We start from the raw sequence: 21,087 nt of genomic DNA, 5'->3' as shown, positions 1-21,087 counted from the left end.
CCTTCGAAATAACCTGTCCCCATGGACACGATCCATCCCCCCTCACAATTTTCAAATCTTCCTCAATCTTCTATGGTCCAGGGAATAAAGTCCCAGCCTGTCCAACCTTCCCCTGGAACTCAAACCCCGAAAGACAGACCACCTTCTTGTCCCTCTCCTCGACGCGCTGTCTCATTCCTATCCTTCCTCTCCTCCGGCCACCCAAACGGCACACAATGTTCCCAAGTTGGCCTCACCCATGACTTGTCCAACTTCCTCGTGGCCTCCCACCTCCTGCACTCAATCCTCTCATTTCTGAAGGCCAAATACCATAAGCTTTCTTCACCCCCCCCCCCCCATCTCTACATGGGACTCCACTTTCGGGCAGTTCTGTACCACAGTTCCTCAATCCCTTTGTTTGACAACACTCCTCAATGGTCTGCCATTTAACATTCAAACTCTTACGTTTTAAGAATCAATTACAGAGATGCATGGATGTGGGAAGTCAGGAGGGTTAGCGACTGGGTGCAGGTCGATGAGACTGGCAGAATGATATTTCACCATGGACGAGATGAGCCGAAGGGTCTCTTTTCTTTGCTGTGGGGTTTCTAGGGTAGAGTTCACACCATTCTCAGGAAGGAGGATGAGCAGACAGATGTCATGGTCCACGGGTCGGAAAGGTGATGAGATCCTGCCAGGAGAGATGAGGGAGTTAAGTGCGAAGGTGAAGGGCACAACCAAGGGGTCTCTCTCTGTCTGTCTGTGTGCGTGTGTCACTACGTCTGTGTGTGTCTCTCTGTGTCTGTGTGTGTCTCTCTGTGTCTGTCTCTCTGTGCCTGTGTGTCTCTCTGTTTCTGTGTGTCTCTCTGTGTCTGTGTTTCTCTCTGTGTCTGTGTGTCTCTCTGCGTCTCTCTCTCTCTCTCTGTGTCTCTCTCTCTGTCTGTCTCTCGGTCTGTGTGTGGCTCTGTGACTGTGTGTGTCTCTCTGTTTCTGTGTCTCTCTGTCTGTCTCTCTCTCTGTCTGTGTCTCTCTCTCTGTCTGTGTCTCTCTCTCTGCCTGTGTCTCTCTCTCTGTCTGTGTCTCTCTCTGTCTGTGTCTCTCTGTCTGTGTCTCTCTCTGTCTGTGTCTCTCTCTGTCTGTGTCTCTCTCTGTCTGTGTCTCTGTGTGTGTGTGTCTCTCTGTGTGTATCTCCCTCTGTGTGTGTGTCTCTGTGTCTGTTTGTGTGTCTCTGTCTGTGTCTCATTGTGTGTCGCTGTCTATGGGTGTCTCTACCCTGTGTCACAATGTGTGTCTCTCTGTGTCTGTATGTGTGTGTCTCTCTCTGTGTGTGTCTCTGTGTGTGTCTGTGTGTGTGTCTCTCTCTGTGTCTCTCTCTGTGTCTCTCTCTGTGTCTCTCTCTCTCTGTCTCTCTCTCTCTGTCTCTCTCTCTCTCTGTCTCTCTCTGTGTCTCTCTCTGTGTCTCTCTCTCTGTGTCTCTCTCTCTGTCTCTCTCTCTCTGTGTCTCTCTCTCTCTCTCTGTGTCTCTCTCTTTCTGTTTGTGTGTCTCTCTCTCTGTGTCTGTGTGTGTCGCTGTCTGTGTGTCTCTCTGTCTGTGTCTGTGTGTGTCTCTATATCTGTGTGTCTCTGTGTGTCTGTGTCTCTCTCTGTCTATGTCTGTGTGTGTGTATCTGTCTCTGTGTTGTGTGTGTCTGTCTCTCAGTGTCGTGTGTTTGTCTGTCTCTGGCTGTGTGTGTGTGTCTGTCTCTTTGTGTCGTGTGTGTGTCTCTCTGTCTCAATGTGTCTATGTCTCTTTCTGTGTGCGTGTCTCTCTCTCAGTCTGTGTGTCTCTCTCTATCTGTCTGTGTCTGTCTGTCTCTGTCTGTCTCTCTCACTGTCAGTGTCTCTCTCTCTGTCTCTGTCTGTGTGTGTTTCTGTGTGTGTGTGTGTGTGTGTGTGTGTGTGTGTGTGTGTATCTGTCTGTGTGTGTGTGTGTGTGTGTGTGTGTGTGTGTCTGTCTGTCTGTCTGTCTGTCTGTCTGTCTGTCTGGGTATGTGTGTGTCGTTCTCTCTCGGTGTCTCAAATATTTGCTTATTCATTACCCACCATTATCCATCCCTACTGGTGGTGTGGGCTTTGTTCCCAAAGGCATCCATATCTCTGCCCCAACGCATTCCTCGGTGTCACCTGCATTAAAATCAAGATGGCATCAGCACCTTTTTGGGCACTTTTACCCGTGTTTCCTCAGTTGTTCTGGCCAGTTTTGTGTTTCGTTCACACATTCCTGCTGCCTGGGGTTCATGGCACTCGTGGAAGATCGCCAGTTCCTGAAATTTATCTTATTTGTAACATTTTTACATTTAATTTAACATATGCATTAAAAAACTTGAATTTCTTCTTTGAAAATAAGATAAAATTAATACATAGTGATTTAAAAAGTAACCCCTCCCACAGCTGCCCAATAGAAAACAAAAAAGAGAGAAAACATCTAGATAGTATTTATAAAAATTGACCAAAACTCTCAAATAAAATCTTGCTTTTCTTGGTTTTAGGAGTCAGAAAGTTCGTGTTGGGTGATTAAAACTTAATTCCTACAATTGGTAAATACACATCCCAAATCTTCAAAAGAGAAATTCAAATTTGTTCCGTCAATTCGATGTCATTATTTCAAGTGGGAATCAACGGCCTATTTCAGTGTGGCCATCGACCCATTCCCAAATATGCATCGGACTTCCAAGTTACTGCCACACATTTTAACCCTATAACAATTACAGCACAGAAACAGGTCACTTGGCCCTTCTTGTCTGCACTGAACTAAATACTCTCCTCTCGTACCATCTCTCTGCCTTCCCCTCCCCTCCCCTCCAATTTTCCCTGAAATGACAAAATGGACCCTGCCGCCACTACTTTTCCCGGAAGCTCACTCCACTCAGCCACCACTCTGAGTAAAGAAGTTCCCCCTCATGTTACTTCCAAACTTTTACCTCCTGTTTCAATCTCTGCTCCCGCAATGAAAAAAGTCTATCCACATCAACTCGTTCTATCCTCCTAGTAATTTTAAAGACCTCGATCAAATCCCCTCTCAACCATCTACAATCCAAAGAATAAAGACTTCATTTGCTCAATCTTTCTTTGTAATCTAGTTGCTGATATCCAGGTAACATTGACGTAAATCTTCTCTGCACCCTCTCTACTTTGTTGATAGCTTTCCTCTCATTTGGTGACCAGAACTGCACACAGTACTCTCAACAGGGCCTCACCAATACCTTGTCTAGTCTCAACCTCACTGCCCGACTCCAGTATTCTATGCTATGGTTGATCAAGGCCAGCTATTTGAACAGATTCTTTTCGAGGTACTCTCTGATTACCCTCCAATAATTAACCTATCACTGTCAGGCTCACCTGGTTGGCTTTTGAAGCCGTTTTTAAACAAAGGAACATTAGATTACATCCATTCCTCTGGCACCTCACCCGTGGATAAACAGGTTTTAAATATTTCTGTCAGAGCCCTTGCAATTTCTACTCTTCTTTCCCTCAAGGCCAAGAGAATATCATGTCAGACCTCCATCCACCAACAGACAAAAATCAGCCATCACAAGGTGAAGGCAGGACAGTAGTCCCACCTCTCCAGCACGAGTCACCCCAGGATCAAGTCAGCACTGACTGCAAGAAGTTTCTACATCCTCTCGGTGTCTGTGTGGATTTCCTCCCACACTCCACAGCTCAAGGGGGCCGTAAGTTCATTGGTGATTTGGGAAGCTCAAGACCATGGGGTGGAAGTGCACATTCTGGACCTGGGGGCATCAATTCAATTCAACAGCACAGATGAACCTTTGGGCACGACCTGATCTTTTTCTAGTCTCAAACTCATTATTTTTGAAAATTGTATGTGCACCTCTAATGCAGCACCACTGCTGCAAAACAGGCTTCATGATACATATCCATGACAAGAACTCGGGAGAATCTGATTTGGTTACTAGACTTTTGAACAGAACAGTGTCTGGACATTTTATCCCTAAACTGAAACTTTATAGACATACAGAACAAAAAGAGGGCAAAACAAGCTTGTGTCTCACCAATACCACAATTCACGGACACTTTTTAAGTTCTCAAGGGTGGCAGAAAACACAAAGAACAGACAAACTCCTTCCACACTGTCACTTTGAGAGCTTTGGACTCACCATGCTATAAATATTGCCAAGCCATCACTCTCTCTCCAAATCAATGACCAAAAGTACTGGCTGAGTGATAGATTTGAGACATTTTACCCGCGATGTAGCAATCAGGCACAAGGAAAATTGCTGCTTCCATTGTAAAGTATTTAGGAATCTCAGACCACAAACAACCTTCACCCCGAAAAACAAGCAATTCTCCACAATAAAACTAGGTTTCCTTCCTGTCTGCAAGCATCTGCTCTCTTGAGTCTGAATGGCACAACTGGGGAAACCGTTTCAAACCCATGACCTGAAACAGCATATTCTCTTCCCCTAATTGGAGCTGTCTTGCATTTGGCCACCACTGCCCGAGCAAGAATGAACTGGGAGATCTAACCCTAACCCTAACCCTAACCCTAACCCTCCTTCACAGGTGAGACCTCCCTGTTCATTGGAGCTCCATATTATCCATCTTGCTCTATTTTGTCAACCTTAATCAAGTCTCCTCTCATTCTCCAACACTCCCATGAAAAAAAAATCATGTACCCTGTAGTTTGCGAGCCCGGACACCAGGTGGTGGTATTGTACCTATCTCTCTCTCTCTCTCTCTCTTTCTCTCTCTCTCTCTCTCCCCCTCGCTTCATGCATGCAGTACTGGGTGTGAACAGGCGGTGGCAGCACTTTACAGCCCTTGCAATCTGCAGCTTGGACAGGAGATGGTTGGTTTGCACCTCGTGGGCTCTTGCACCAAGATTGAAGATTTGGAGATTTCCCATTGATTGGCAGAGAACATACACGACATCACATCCAACCCTGAGATTCCCTTTTTCCTGCGGACACGGCCGAATTACCACGAATGGGTCGTGCAAAAATAAACGGTTCAGTGGAAACCTGGAAAGATAAAAGAATTGAAAACAAAGAAAATCATTAAAGTGCTGCAAGGGTCCTGAAATGAGTTCCTGATTGAGTTTGTTGTTGAGGAGTCTGAAGGTGGAGGGGGAGCAGCTGTTCCTAAACCTGAGGGTGTGAGTCTTGAGGCACCGAGACCTCTTTCCTGATGGCAGCAGTGAGAAGAGAAAGAGAGAGTGTGGATCCTTGATGATTGCTGATGTTTTCTGACAGCACCATTCCCTCTCGATAAACTCAATAGTGGGGAGAGTTTTGTCTGTGATGTCCTGGGCTGTGTCCACGACCTTTTGGAGGGCTTTATTCTCAGGGGTATTGGTGTCCCCATACCAGACCATGATGCAGCCAGTCAGCACACTTTCCACCACATCTCTGTCGAAATTTGCCTTTTCATGTCTTCAGGAGGAGGATATGCAAAATGTAAAACAAAAGCTGTAGCAATACCTTCCAAGAAATATTATCCAATTTGTTTGCAGGAAAAGGCCTTAAATGCTGTACCCTGTGACTGTGTTCTTTACCCGAGGTTCAAACAGAACAAGTGAGGTGAGTCTGTCCACCCACCACTGCTACCCCTCATTCCCGCTGCGTAACTCAATAAAGACTGTGTTTTGGACTTTGTGGTTCATTACTGAACCTTTTTTGTACCCTTAAAGAAGCTCAACTTTAACAAGGGTGGAAAAACAAACCCACACAAACTCCTTACACGGGGACAGATTTGAACCTGGGTTACTGTCACTGAGAACATTCTGCCAAACATGCCAAAATCAAAATTCAATTATCATGTTACAAAGTGCAATATTACACAAAATTCACTTAGTTCAGACATAAAACAGAGATACATGAGCAGAAAGTTAAATGAAGTGCTTCTTTCAGTCAGAAGAGAATTCCATGAGACCCTGAAGCCCCCAAACCCAGCCCTTGCCCACAAGCAGCCAGCCACTCCCCCCATGCCCCCCAATCCAGCCCAAACCATCAAATGCAGTCGCCTTGTTTAAAAAAGGTAATGGGGAGATTCTTGGGAATTATAGACCAGTATAGGATCTATGAGGATTTGGAGAGAAGTACAAACTACTCAAGGACAGTCAGCATGGCTTTGTGAAGGGAAGGTCATGCCTCATGAGTCTAAATGAGTTTTATTTGATGGGGGTATCAAAGGAAATCAATGAAGATAGGGTGGTAGATGTGGTCTGCATAGATTTTAGCAAGAATTTGACGAGACTCATCCAGAACGTGATTTGGCAAAGGATCAGAGTCATTTTGGCTGTGAATAAAAAATTGTCTTGTAGAAAGAAAGCAGAGAGCAGTGGAGTGCCACAGGGATCTGTTCTGGGATGCCTGCTCTTGGTGATTTTTATAAATGATGACCCTGGATGACAAGGAGACAGGATGCAGCGTTGGGCAGAAAAGTAGCAGATGGGCTTCAACCTGGCGAAGTGTGAGGTGATGCAGTTTGCAAGGACAAACCGGAAAGCTGGGTACAGGGTTAATGGTCAGTTACTTAAGAGTGTGGATGAACAAAGGTGCCTTGGGGTTCAAATCCAAACACCCCTCAACGTTGCCACACAGGCTGATAGAATATTTCAGGCCAATGTGACGCTAGGCATCATTAATCTTTCAATGTACTGCGTGGTCGTGCGTGAAAGTGTGGCCATTTTGGCCAAAAAAGTGCAGTAAAACTAACCGCGATCACAGGAGTGGCCTCCACAGGCGACCCGCAGCAATATCTTTGAGGTAATTTCATGGAAACAAACGACAACTTAAGCAAATATCAAATCTAATTTATAAAAATGGCACTGGCCTTGTCCTTTGACTGTTGGTTCCGTGATTAGTCAGGGATGACTAAAAAGTGGGTGGGGGGGGGGGGAAGAGAGTATTTGAAAACAATGAAATAACAAATGAAGGGCAGGGGAGTGCATGTGGGGTGTGTGGATTTTAGTGAGGCCTTTGACAGGGTTGCCCAGGGTAGATTCATTCTGATAGTCATGAGGCAAAGGATCTGTGGTACCTTGGTTGTGTGGATTCAGAATTAGTTTGCCTGCAGAAAGAGGTTCTCAACCATTATCTTCTCACTCACCTACCACCTTAAGTAATCTCTGAACATTAAGGGATTGCTTCATGTGGTAGGTGAGTGGGAAGGGAAGGTTGAGGATGACGGTTCTAGATTGTTCATATGATTATTTTAAAATAGGGTTTGAACTTTCTTTCCACCCACTTACCACTAAAAGTGGTATGTGAGTGCAAGGAAAAAGGTTGAGAACCATTGGTTTAGTACGTTATATTTCAGGAATGAATATATGGGCTAGAACAACATCAAGGCCTGAAGGGCCTGTACTGTGCGGTGTTCTCTGGACCTGCTGATCAATGGCCAGGGTTACCCATCCAGTATGGACACTGCAACTGAGTAAGGCAAGAGGAAACTTCTTCAGTATTTCCAGCCCATCTGTAACCATGACCTCAACGTCAATATTGGTCTCAGCTCAGAAAAGAACGGGGAGGCCACAACTACAATTCAGAGGTTCAGAGATTGTGGTGGATTGAGAGACAGGATCGCCCAATAGGAACTTCTCTTATTTTTGATCATTGAGCCCATGGTAAAACCTTCATTTCACTTCAAGTCACACTTTCCAAGAATGTGTCGACAACATTGAGGACCAGCTGTAGGCCCTGGTGGGTTCACCTTCAAGTCCCAGCAATATCCTAACCAATCTCTGCACTTCTTCAATCACATGGATTCTGAAATTTGGTGACTTGGTCCTCCAAATATGAAACAGCTAAAGCAACCTGTAAAAATCCCATTTAATCCAAATATTTTTAGTCTCTTCCAGGAAAAATATTCTAGGATCCATTGGGAGTGTTCAAAATTTTAATTTTGGACCAAAATGTATATATTTTGGACAAACCCAAGTAGAATATATAAACATAGAAAAATAGGTGCAGGATTCGGCCATTTAGCCCTTCAAACCTACCCTGCCATTCAATACAATCATGGCTGATCAGTACCCAGTTCCTGCCTTCTCTCCATACCTCCTGATCCCCTTAGCCACAAGGGCCAATTCTAACCTACTCTTGAACATTGACAAGGAACCAGCCTCAACTACTTTCTGTAGCAAAGAATTCCATAGATCCATCATCCTCCAAGAGAAGAAATCTTTCCTCATCTCGGTCCTAAAAACCTTCCCCCAATGCCTGAAGAGGGGGCATAAAATCAGTGAACTGGTGCGGACTCGAAAGGCCAACATGGCCTGTTTCCGCTCTGTAAATGGTTATATGCTTATAGTATGATTATCCTTAAACTGTAACCCCTGGTTCTGTTTTTCCCAGCATTGCAAACAACCTACCCGCATCTAGTCTGTCTAAACCCTTTAGAATTTTGTTTCTATAAGATCCCCCTTCAATTTCCTAAATTCCAGAGAACACAAGCCTAGTCTATCCAACCTTTCTTCATCTGCAAGTCCTTCCATCCCTGGTATCAGTCTAGTGAATCTTCTCTGCACCCACTCCATGGCGAGGATGTCCTTCCTTGGACTAAAGAGGCCAAAACGGCACGCAGTACTCCAGGTGTGGTCTCACCAAGGCCGTGTACGGCTGCAGCAGGATCTCTGTACTCAAATCCTCTTGCTATGAATGCCTTCCTCACCGCCTGTTGCACCTGCACGCCCACTTTCAACAACTGATACACTGCAACACCCAAGTCTCCCTGCATTTCCTGAACAGATACCGTTGAGATAATAGTCCTCTTTCCTGTTCTTGCCTCCAAAGTGGATCACCTCACATTTATCCACATAAAAGAACCTACTTTCTTACATCCAAGACAAATCTGATAATGTCAAATTAAATTTATTTAAATTGGGTGTCAAGTATAATCGATGTAAAAAAGATTATATTGTACCAGTCGCGACCTGACATTAATAATTATAGTTGTACTTAATGATTTTCATATTTTAACTTTCAAATCAGATTCCCATTTTAATCTTGATTTATGAATTTCTAATTTAGGAGCTTTTTTTCTGTACATTTCTGAAATAACTCCATTAGTGATCACAAAGGAACAGAATCAGGCCACTAGGCCCATCGAGTCTGTTCCATAAATCTATACTAAGCTACTCTACACTAGTTCTCATTTTTGGCCTTTTCCCCATAATCCCTTGATGCCCTCACTAATGAGATATTTGTCATTCTTTATAAAAAACTCCCAGCGATCTGGCTTCCACTGCCGTATGCCACAGTGAGTTCCACAGATCTCTTTTATATGGATAACATCTCATTTTCAGACTATGAATAGTATTCTGCCTGTTTAATATTTCCACTGGTAGACGAGGCTTGTATTATACGTTATCTTTTCTAATGGAATACAAGACCTCCTTTCTGAATGCCACCATTGAATACTCGTCATTTTCTAGCCACAGCTAAAGCCAATCTCAAAGAGCAATTTGTGACTCATCTAATTTTAATTCTAAACTCAATTTCTTCATATATCCCAATAAAAATACCTTAGGATCAAGTGAAAGTTTTAATTTTAATAAGTTCCTTGATTCTATCCCAGAAAGGTTTCACATAATCAAGTCGAGTGCAAGAAAGAGCCAACTTGCTTATGGCACCTAAAGCACCGATTTACGTGAAACTCCACGAGTTCCACCTACCTACTTCCCTTGCCCATGACCCTCCAACCCCCTCGCATCCATGTACTCATATAACCTCATCTTAAATGACAGAATTGATCCTGGCACAACTTCTTCCAGTAGATCATTCCACTCAGCCACCACTCTGAGTGAAGAAGCATCCTCTTGTATTACTTCGCAAGTTTTGCCCCTTAACTTATGACCCCTTGTTCCAATCTCTGCTCCCCTTAGGGGAAAGAGCCTATTCACAGCTACTCTATCTATTCCCTTGATAATTTTAAATACCTCTATCAAATCCCCGCTCAACCCTCTACGCTCCAATGAATGAAGTCCCAGTCTACTCAATCTTTCTACGTATTCAAAATACTGCAATCCAGGCAACATTTTCGTCAAACTTCTTTGCACTCTCTCTACCTTATTGATATCCTTCCTATAATTTGGAGACCAGAACGGCATACAATACTCCAAACTTGGCCTCACCAACACACTGAACATCACCTCCCCAGATCCTATATTCCATGCTATGATTTATAAAGGCCACCCAAAGCCTTCTATCTCCATGGGAATCCACCTTCAAATTTAAAACTAATTTGGCAGGGAGAAGGGAACAGGACTGATAGGGAAGCAGATAGGAGAGTGAATATAGGGGTGGTTCTGTTAGACGGTGAAACAATAAGGAAAAAGGGAACTAAAAGTGATAGGAGAGTAGGGGCAAGTGCATCGAGAACAAAGGTGGAGGGAGAAAGGAGATATGGTATCAAGGTATTGTATATGAATGCACGGAGTGTAAGGAATAAAATGGATGAGCTTGAGGCGCAAATGGCAATGGGAGGTTATGACATTGTCGGAGTTACGGAGACATGGCTGCGGGAAGGGCAGGATTGGGAAATCAATGTTCCTGGGTACATGTCCTATAGAAAAGACAGAAAGTTAGGAAGAGGAGGTGGGGGAACTCTGTTGGTAAGAAATGAAATTCAGGCGTTTGAAAGGAAAGACATTGAAACAGGTAGGTAGAGTCTGTTTGGATAGAATTAAGAAATTGTAAAGGCATGAGGACCATAATGGGGGTCATTTACAGGCCTCCAAAAAGTAGCTCAGATATCGGGAGAAGTATAAATCAGGAATTAAGAGTGGCATGTCAAAGTGGTAGCAATACGGTAGTTTTGGGGGACTTCAACATGAAGGTGGACTGGGATAATCAGACGGGGGCAGGAACACAAGAGAGTGAGTTTATTGAATGTCTACGAGATACTTTCTTGGAGTAGCTAGTGGGGGAACCTACCAGGGGGAAATCGATTCTGGACTTGGTGCTGTGCAGCGACGCAGAGTTAATAAGTGATCTCGATGTAGGGGAGCCACTAGGGAATAGTGACCATGGTATGGTTACTTTTGAGCTGCAATTAGAAAGGGAAAAAGAAAGGAAGTCGGAAGCATCTGTACTGCAGTTAAATAAAGGGGATTATGCAGCTATGAGGGAGGAGCTAGCCAAAATAAAATGGAAAGATACACTAGCTGGGAGGACAACTGGGGAAAAATGGCAGGTATTGTTGGACATTTTTCACAGGATTCAGGACAAATTTATTCCAAAGTGGAGGAAAGGCTCTAGGAGATGCAAATGGCATCCGTGGCTAACTAATGAAATCAAGTGCAATATCAAATCCAAAGGGTGTAAGTATAAGATAGCGAAGCGGAGTGGGAAGTTAGAGGATTGGGAAACCTTCAAAGAGCATCAGAGGGTAACTAAGAAAGTCATAAGAGAGGGGAAAATGAAGTACGAGAGGAAATTAGCAAATAATATAATGGAGGATAGCAAAAGCTTTTTTAAATATGTGAAGAGGAAGAAATTGGTTCGGTCTAAAATTGGTCCATTAAGAATGGAAAAGGCTGGAATTATAACCGGAAACAAGGAGATGGCTGAGGAATTTAACAAATACTTTGCATCTGTCTTCACCAAGGAGGATATAGGTTATGGTCAGTTAGGGGGTAGTGGTCATGCGGTATCAAGAGACTTGGGGAACTTTCCTGGGGAAGTAGGGGATCTAATGGATATCCGGATCCAGAAGCAGGAGGTTGTGAGTAAATTGTTGGGACTGAGGTCTGATAAATCCCCAGGGCCTGATGGGCTGCATCCCAGGGTGCTTGAAGAAGTTGCTATGGAAATTGTGGAGGCACTGGTCGACATTTTCCAAAGTTCCATAGATTCGGGGGAGGTCCCTGAGGATTGGAGAGTGGCTGATGTGGTGCCGATTTTTAAGAAGGGAGGGAGGGAGAAAACGGGAAATTATAGACCGGTCAGCTTGACGTCAGTGGTGGGGAAGATATTGGAATCTATCATAAAAGGAGTAATAGCAGAACACTTAGGCAGAAATAATAGTATAAGGGCTAGTCAGCATGGATTCCTTAAGGGTAAGTCATGCTTGACTAACCTTCTGGAATTTTTCGAGGATGTGACAAAGAGGGTGGACTTGGGAGAGCCAGTGGATGGGGTGTATTTGGACTTCCAGAAGGCCTTTGATAAGGCACCGTACGGGAAACTAGTGGGCAAGATCAGGGAGCATGGTATTGGAGGTAAGGTGCTGACATGGATAGGAAATTGGTTGAGAAATAGGAAACAAAGGGTTGGAGTAAGCGGGTCATTTTCAGGATGGCAGGATGTGACGGGTGGAGTGCCGCAGGGATCGGTATTGGGTCCTCAGTTGTTTGTAATTTATGTAAATGATTTGGATGAGGGGATTATTAATAACATGAGCAAATTTGCAGATGACACTAAACTGGGTGGCGGTGTGGGGTGTGAGGAGGATGTCAGGAAAATGCAGAGGGACTTGGACAGGTTGGGGGAGTGGGCTGCTGAATGGAAGATGACGTTCAATGTGAGCAAATGTGAGGTTATCCATTTTGGGGGCAATAATAGGAAAGCTGAGTATTATTTAAATGGAGACAAGCTAGGGAGTGGGGAGGTGCAAATGGATCTGGGTGTACTTGTTCACCGGTCACTGAAGGCTAACATGCAGGTTCAGAAAGCTGTGAAGAAGGCAAATGGCATGTTGGCTTTCATAAAGAGGGGATTGGAGTATAGGAACAGAGACGCCCTTCTGCAGTTGTACAGGGCCCTGGTGAGACCCCACCTGGAGTATTGCGTCCAGTTCTGGTCTCCAATTTTGAGGAAGGACATACTAGCTATAGAGGGTGTGCAGCGCAGATTTACAAGGTTAGTTCCAGGGATGGCGGGGTTGACATATGCTGAAAGGCTAGAAAAACTGGTATCCGATGGAGTTTAGAAGGATGAGGGGGGAGATGATTGAGGTATACAAAATCATCAGGGGGATAGACAGGGTGAAGTCGGATTACTTGTTCCCATTGATGGGGGAGACGAGGACTAGAGGGCATAGTTTAAGAATACAGGGTAGGCCCTTTAGGACGGAGATGAGAAAACATTGTTTTACCCAGAGAAGTGTGAATCTGTGGAATGCTCTGCCACAGAGGGTGGTCGAGGCAGATTCGCTGATTATGTTCAAAAGAGAGTTAGATAAGACTCTTGTGGGCAAAGGAGTTCAGGGTTATAGGGATAAGGCTGGAAAGGGGTACTGATAGTAGTGATCAGCCATGATCTGTAAAATGGCGGTCACTGAAGGCTCGACAGGCCGAAGGGCCTACTCCAGCTCCTATTGTCTATTGAACCATTCCTCCAAGATCCCTCTGTTCCTCAATGCCCTCCCCTTCACTGCACACGTCTTGTTATTCTTCCCAAAATAAAGCACCTCACACTTACCTCCATTAAACTCCATCTGCCATCTTTCCAAACAGTCCAAATCCTTTTGTAGTCCATGAAAACCCTCCTCACTCTCCACAACTCTTGAAAATAAGCAAAATGTATTACGTTATGTTAAGCTTCTCTTTGAAAATTTTAATTTCACATGCATTAAATGCGTACATAAATTTCTCATTCAAAGATAATGAAAAATTAATACATAGTATTTTTTTTAATTCCCCCTGCCCAACAACCCAATAGAAAAGAAAGATAACATCTGGAAAGTATTTATTAAAAAATTACTAAAAAACTATCAAATAAAATCTAACAAATTTTCTTGATTTTAGGAGTCAGAAGGTTCAGGTTGGGCGATTACAACTTAATTCCTACAGTTTATAAATAGGATTTCCAAATCTTTCCAAAAATTTCAAATTTGTTACAGAAATTACATGTAATTATTTCAAGTGTCAAGGGACTTGGGGGGTTCTCGTTCAGGAAAACATAGTGAGTGGGTAACCACCAGGTTGGATCGGCAGGAAAAGAAAGCAAATTCTATGTTGGCCTTTGTTTCAAGGGTAGGGAGGTGTTGATGGGGCATGGGAGAGACCTCATTTGGAGAACTGCGAAGTTTATCTTAAAAAGGATGTGCTGATGTTGGAGAGAGAGCAGAGATTTACCAGGATGATATATCTCCACTCTTCATTGGAGTATAGAAGAAGGAGAGGAGATCTCAGAAACCTTTCCAATGCTGAAAGGATTGGACAGTAGATGTGAATAATGTTTCCCTTGGATAAAAAGACATTGTCTTAGAATTAGAAGATACCTATTTAAAGCAGATGAGAAATTTATTTCACCAGAAGGTCATGGAATTTGTTGCTGGACTGTTGAGGGAGTTTAAGTTGGGGGGGGGGGGGCAGAATTAATAGATGTTTAATGAGTCAGGGTATCAAGGGATCAGGGGAAAAAGCCAGAACTTGGAACGAGAGGCGAGAACTGTTTAGATCAGGGGATAGCAGACACAGTGGGCTGAATGGCCAACTTCTGTTCTTTGTGATTTGACACCATTTTAACTAATGTACCTTTGAGAATTTTAACATCCATCCATATGTCCTCTGTATTTTGGATGTGAAACAACGGCTGTGCAGGAGAAGCCAATGAGTGACTGTGGCCAATTGCTCCTCAGACTGGAGGCCTGTGACGAGAGATGTGCCTCAGGGATAGGTGCTGGAACAATAATGTGGTGAATTGGATTAGCAAGTTTGCAGGTGACACCAAGAACGGTGGAGTTGTGGACAGCCAGGAAAGCTTGCAGAAGGATCTGGACCAGCTGGAGAAAGGGCAGATGGAATTTAATGCAGACAAGTGTGAGGTGTCACATTTTGAAGGGCAAACCAAGAAAAGATAGACTCGGTGAACGGTCGGGCACTGAGGAGTGAGGTTGAACAGAGGGACATGGTAAACGGGTGTCATTCCATGCAAGTGCTGTCACAGGTGGATTTGGGCGGGAATTGAAGATACCCAAGTTAACTAAAATTGAAAATTGTAAATGGGAGAAAAAAAGGGGTCTATTTCAGAAATGTTTGTGACAACAGAAAATGGCTAAACCATCTTTAGATTAAATGGGAGATTCTTCTTTAGAATTAACCCAAGAAGAACGGACTACTTACTATGTGTGAAGATGGTGGATTAAATTGATTAATGTGCGATATAATTGGGTGAATTATAATTTTTTTTTACATCAGTTGTATTTAACTCCAGGAAAAAAAGATAAGGATTTAGTCATTCAGATTTATGTTTTCATTGTGGGATTCAAATTAATACTTTTTTTTGTCTGTCTGGTTGTGTGATAAAGTTAAGCCTTTGAGGATTTATTTGAAACTACTTTAAAGAAACTCTTTTTATGTTCGATCCACTGCTTTTTCTAATGCGGTATCTCTTTGGCTTGGCTTCGCGGACGAAGATTTATGGAGGGGGTAAAAAGTCCACGTCAGCTGCAGGCTCGTTTGTGGCTGACAAGTCCGATGCGGGACAGGCAGACACGATTGCAGCGGTTGCAAGGGAAAATTGGTTGGTTGGGGTTGGGTGTTGGGTTTTTCCTCCTTTGCCTTTTGTTCGTGAGGTGGGCTCTGCGGTCTTCTTCAAAGGAGGTTGCTGCCCGCCAAACTGTGAGGCGCCAAGATGCACGGTTTGAGGCGTTATCAGCTCACTGGCGGTGGTCAATGTGGCAGGCACCAAGAGATTTCTTTAGGCAGTCCTTGTACCTTTTCTTTGGTGCACCTCTGTCACGGTGGCCAGTGGAGAGCTCGCCATATAACAGGATCTTGGGAAGGCGATGGTCCTCCATTCTGGAGACGTGACCCATCCAGCGCAGCTGGATCTTCAGCAGCGTCGACTCGATGCTGTCGACCTCTGCCATCTCGAGTACTTCGACGTTAGGGGTGTAAGCGCTCCAATGGATGTTGAGGATGGAGTGGAGACAACGCTGGTGGAAGCGTTCTAGGAGCCGTAGGTGGTGCCGGTAGATGACCCATGATTCGGAGCCGAACAGGAGTGTGGGTATGACAACGGCTCTGTATACGCTTATCTTTGTGAGGTTTTTCAGTTGGTTGTTTTTCCAGACTCTTTTGTGTAGTCTTCCAAAGGCGCTATTTGCCTTGGCGAGTCTGTTGTCTATCTCATTGTCGATCCTTGCATCTGATGAAATGGTGCAGCCGAGATAGGTAAACTGGTTGACCGTTTTGAGTTTTGTGTGCCCGATGGAGATGTGGGGGGGCTGGTAGTCATGGTGGGGAGCTGGTTGATGGAGGACCTCAGTTTTCTTCAGGCTGACTTCCAGGCCAAACATTTTGGCAGTTTCCGCAAAGCAGGACGTCAAGCGCTGAAGAGCTGGCTCTGAATGGGCAACTAAAGCGGCATCATCTGCAAAGAGTAGTTCACGGACAAGTTTCTCTTGTGTCTTGGTGTGAGCTTGCAGGCGCCTCAGATTGAAGAGACTGCCATCCGTGCGGTACCGGATGTAAAAATCTTCTACTAATGCGGTATATTACAACTTTAACAACGGGATTAAGAATGGATAAATCTCAAATTGAGTTTATTCAGTTAGTATTAGCAGTGGCCAGTAAATGCATTGCGATGACGTGGAAAATTAGGTTTGGTGTTTTCATTCTGCCGCAACAAATTGGTATGATTTTTCTCTCCCTCAGTCGAGGGAGTTTGGGGGGGGGAATTATGGGGAGGGGGGATGGAATATAGTTTTTTTGGGAGGTTGGTTTCTTTTGTTTACTATGTATTTTATATATTCATAAATAAAGTTTAAAAAAAGATACACAACCAGTGTTTCAGGCTTGAGCCCTTTATCAGGGCTACGAGTATCTGTGCTCTATAAAGGTTCACTGCTTGATCAGCTGAGCTTCTCCAGCATTTGTGTCCTTACAGAATTTGGTTGAGTTACTATATGTGGACATCAGGTCATTTTTTCACCCTTAAACTGTCCATCCACACAGACAGGAACTTGAAACATTTCTTTTTCACACAACTACCCCCATTTGGTGAAGTGTGTGGAATATTAGCTGTAGAATATCTTGTTCTGGGAATTATGATGAAGAAACCATCACACAGACTTTGCCAGAAAGCTGGGAAAGAGAGTTAAAAAGCACATTCCAGACAGGAATCAATTCTCACCTCCTCTACTGAGCCATACATATCCAAATGCCTGCCTGATCTTCAAAACAATGGTGCAAATTGTTAGACCTGATCCAAAGGCTGCAATAAGCCCCCAGCACCACTCAGACCCTAAATGGCATTGTTTCTGCTTTAAAGTTTTGAGAAACCAGTAACACTAATCATTGTGTGAGATCAGTATTACTGATCTAAAAGAAAAGTGAGGATTGTGAGAGATGAGAAAAACTGACATTGCAATATGAACATGAAGAAATGAAGAAAATAAAATTGATACATAAGTAAACGAATGAAGCCAGTGCAAACAACATGAGACATGGATATTAGAAGGCAGGAAGCTGACACTGTCGGAGTAAGATAAGAATCTCCTACAGCAGCAAGTTCACTGAATGAAGGAGAGAAGGACAGACAATTGAGAATAGAAGTAGAGTTAGTCTGAATGAGATAAGGGTCTCCAAGCCTCAGATAGAATTAGCAAGGCTTGCATAAATAATTAGAAGACCTTAGACAGTATTAGCCAGTTCTACATATATAATTAGTAAGCCATACACAGATTTATCAAGTTATGCATATTTAATTAGTAAACCTGAGACAAGATTAACGAACCCTGCAGATGAAGGGACTGTAGCTCTGAGAGTTGGAAAGGTGTGAATGGGGACAAGGGCAAGGTTGTGAATAGGACAATGGGGATAATGACATGAGAAGACACCGACAGGACACCCCCTGGTCCTCCAAGTGCACAGAAACAGCACGTAGGCAGGATTGCCTAATGCCAAATCTCTCCAGCAGGAGGCAGAAGAATGTAAGGGGGGGTTATTCCTATACTGAGATCAACTGTATAAAAGTTGGGTGAGCCCCAGTGTATGTGTGTATTCCCAGGGTAAGGGGAAGCACCCAACTTTGCATTGTTGTTTAATAAATGTTCTTTGTTCTCAATTTTTGTCTCGAGCAATTTCTTTAAAGGTAATTCTGTTTCTAACAAAGTGAACAATTTAAGACTGCTATGAAATTAAGACACTTGGGTAAATTGGAAATCAAAAATCAGGCAGGCAGAGAATAATTGCTAATGTGAACTGTGGGCAACTCTTCCAGACTCCTGTTGATTTTTTTGTGTTCCCTAACCCTAACTGGTACATGAGATTAGATGACCAACAAGAAGTCCTTTCCATGTCTTTAGGAAGAGGATATGCAAAATGTAAAATACAGTGGCAGATAGAACAGTAACAGGTCATAACAAACCCTGACCATCTGAAACAGGTCATGGGAATATAAATTTATTCAGTTGTTAGAAATTAAAGTACCTTTAAAGAAATTGCTCGAGACAAAAATTGAGAACAAAGAACATTTATTACTACAACAATGCAAAGTTGGGTGCTTCCCCTTACCCTGGGAATACACACACATACTGGGGCTCACCCAACTTTTATACAGTCAATTTCAGTATCAGAGTGCCCTCCCCCTTACATTCTTCTGCCCCCTGGATGGGTTTGGCATAGGCAATCCTTCCTGCCTACGTGCAGTTTCAGTATACTTGGAGGACCAGAGGGTATCCTGTCGGTGTTCCTTCATGTTATTGTCCTTATTCACACCTTCCTGATTCTCGGGGTTACAGTCTCTTGATATGCAGAGTTGACTCATTCTATCTAGGGTTGGCTAATTTCATATGTATAAATCTGTGTATGGATAGCTAATTAGATATGTAGGACTTGGTACTTCTGTCCAGGGCTAGGAGACCCTTATCTGATCCAGACTACCTCAACTTCCTACATTCTATTGTTCCTTACCACTCCTTATCTTAGTCTTATGGTCTTGTCACAAAGACTAGAAGATTCTTATGTTAATCGTGCTGACTCTGCTTTCCTGCATCCTCACCCCCAAGCTTATCCTGTTTGTACTGGTTACAGCCATTTACTGATGAACTGTAGTTTCTTCCATGTTCATAATTTTAGATCAATTTTCCCATCTCTCACAATCCTCACTTTTCTTTTAGATCAGTAATACTGATCTTTCACCATGATCAGTGTTACTGATCTTTGGCTACTAGTGTCAGTGTGACTGATCCCCCCCCCCCTCCTCACTTTTCTTTTAGATCAGTAATACTGATCTTTCAAGTGTAAGGTGTTGTTTTACCCAGCTGGTCAATAACCGAAATGTAACACCTGTGTAAAGTCTTTAGGTAGGGGAGCACCATGAAGGTCAGAGTAGCGAGTCCAGCTGCTTATTAGGGTTGCGAGTATCAGGCTCCAGTTCTCAGTAAAGAGTCTAGTCCATCCCACATCAGTCCGAAGTTGCCACGTCTGAACATGGGCATGGGCAGATTCACGTTGAAACATTGAAGCAGTGTCTTTTAACCACCCGACTTTTGTAAGCATTGTCCTGACGAAGTCTGTGAGAAACGCTGCCTTCAGCAGCGAACGAGTAGCAGTAGTCAGGCGGTTCCGTTGAATTGTGGCTAGTATCTGATGTCCTCTTCAGCCCCGAACCCTAGGGCCACCGATCTCCGAAGGTTGTCTGGAGCCTGATATTAAAGTGTCAAGCAGCTCACGTTGTTGGTAACTGGTGCTCCCCTTCACGGGGTGATGAAAAGAGACCAAGCTGGGGGGGGGATTGTTTCTTGTGATTTAACTGTGTGTTGCAGCTTGTCTGCTAACATTAGCATGGGTATCATTGAACTTGTGAGTTGCAGCCTGTCTGTGTACATTAGCATATATATTAACTCTCTCTCTCTGCGACATGTACAATCCTGACTACCATTCTGTCTGTCTTTGTCCCACCATGTCCTTTGTGCTATCGCTTTAAAACTCCTGTCTTTAATACCTGTGTAGGCTAAGATACAAATTAGATGTACTCCACTAAAGCTGTTCAGTTCCCCTGGTCCGTATTGGAATCCCTTGTTAACCCATATCCCACTATGACTATACATTAAATCTATGCCCTGTCTACATTCTAAAGGAGCACAATTGTAACCTCTGCTGCCCCTATTCCAGGAGGACTTAAAACATAGCGAGTAATGAAGTGACATAAACAGTTAACAAACAATACCCCAATAAATGAATAAACAGTTAAAAAAATAAACAGTTAAAAATACAACAATAAATGTATAAACAGTTAAAAAATACAACAATAAATGTAACATTACGGCACTTTGTCACGGCGCAGTGTAAGTTTCAGGTCTGAAGGATGAGGAACTGCACGCCAGGTTGAGGGTTGAATCTGTGTGTCGTGATGTTGTGGTTCAGAAGCTGGTTTAATTCTTTGAATGTGGGTCCAGCCTTTCTCTCTTGTTCTTACTGCGGTGTCTGTAATTAAAAGTACACAGAAGGGACCATCCCAGGCAGGTTTTAGTTGATCCTCTTGCCATGCTTTTACATATAACCAATCACTAGATTTTAATAAAATGAATAACAATCTAACTTTCCTTTGTGTTAGTGTAAAAATTGTAAAATGAAACACAAACCATATTTGCATGGGTTTTGAATATGTTAGACCTTATTAAAATGCAGTTGGAGCTGCTTGTCTGTATGGGGCACAACCCTCCAATTTGTTAGAGTACATAACAGACATTGTAGCACAAGAGCCTCTGCAAGAGAACTTGAAACATATTCAACCTTTAGTTCTGCCTTAAGTAAAATGCCTTGTGCCACAGCTCACAACCATATTCCATATAATAACCATATAGCAATAACAGTACGGAAACAGGCCATATTGGCCCTTCTAGTCCGCACCGATTTACATGAAACTCCAACTAGTTCCACCTACCTACTCCCTGCCCATAACCCTCCAACCCCCTCACATCCATGTACTCATCAGTGCCACTGTAATATAGTTGAACTAACCGCTGCAAGAGCCCATGCATTTTCTGACTAAAGGTCACAAGTGCAGCCAACAGACTACTTCAAGGCATTTTCAGCCTTGCTCCTCTGTGCAGCCATGTAATCTTTGAGAAGAGGCAAACATAACCAAGGGCATTAAGTGGGTAAAAATCTGGCAATTTTCTCTCCACAGAGAGCATTGGGGAGCCTGGAAC

The sequence above is a fragment of the Narcine bancroftii genome, chromosome 3, assembly GCF_036971445.1.
Source record: "Narcine bancroftii isolate sNarBan1 chromosome 3, sNarBan1.hap1, whole genome shotgun sequence".
Taxonomy (NCBI): Eukaryota; Metazoa; Chordata; class Chondrichthyes; order Torpediniformes; family Narcinidae; genus Narcine; species Narcine bancroftii.
The sequence above is the reverse complement of the archived record's forward strand: the minus strand, read 5'-3'. Positions refer to the sequence as shown.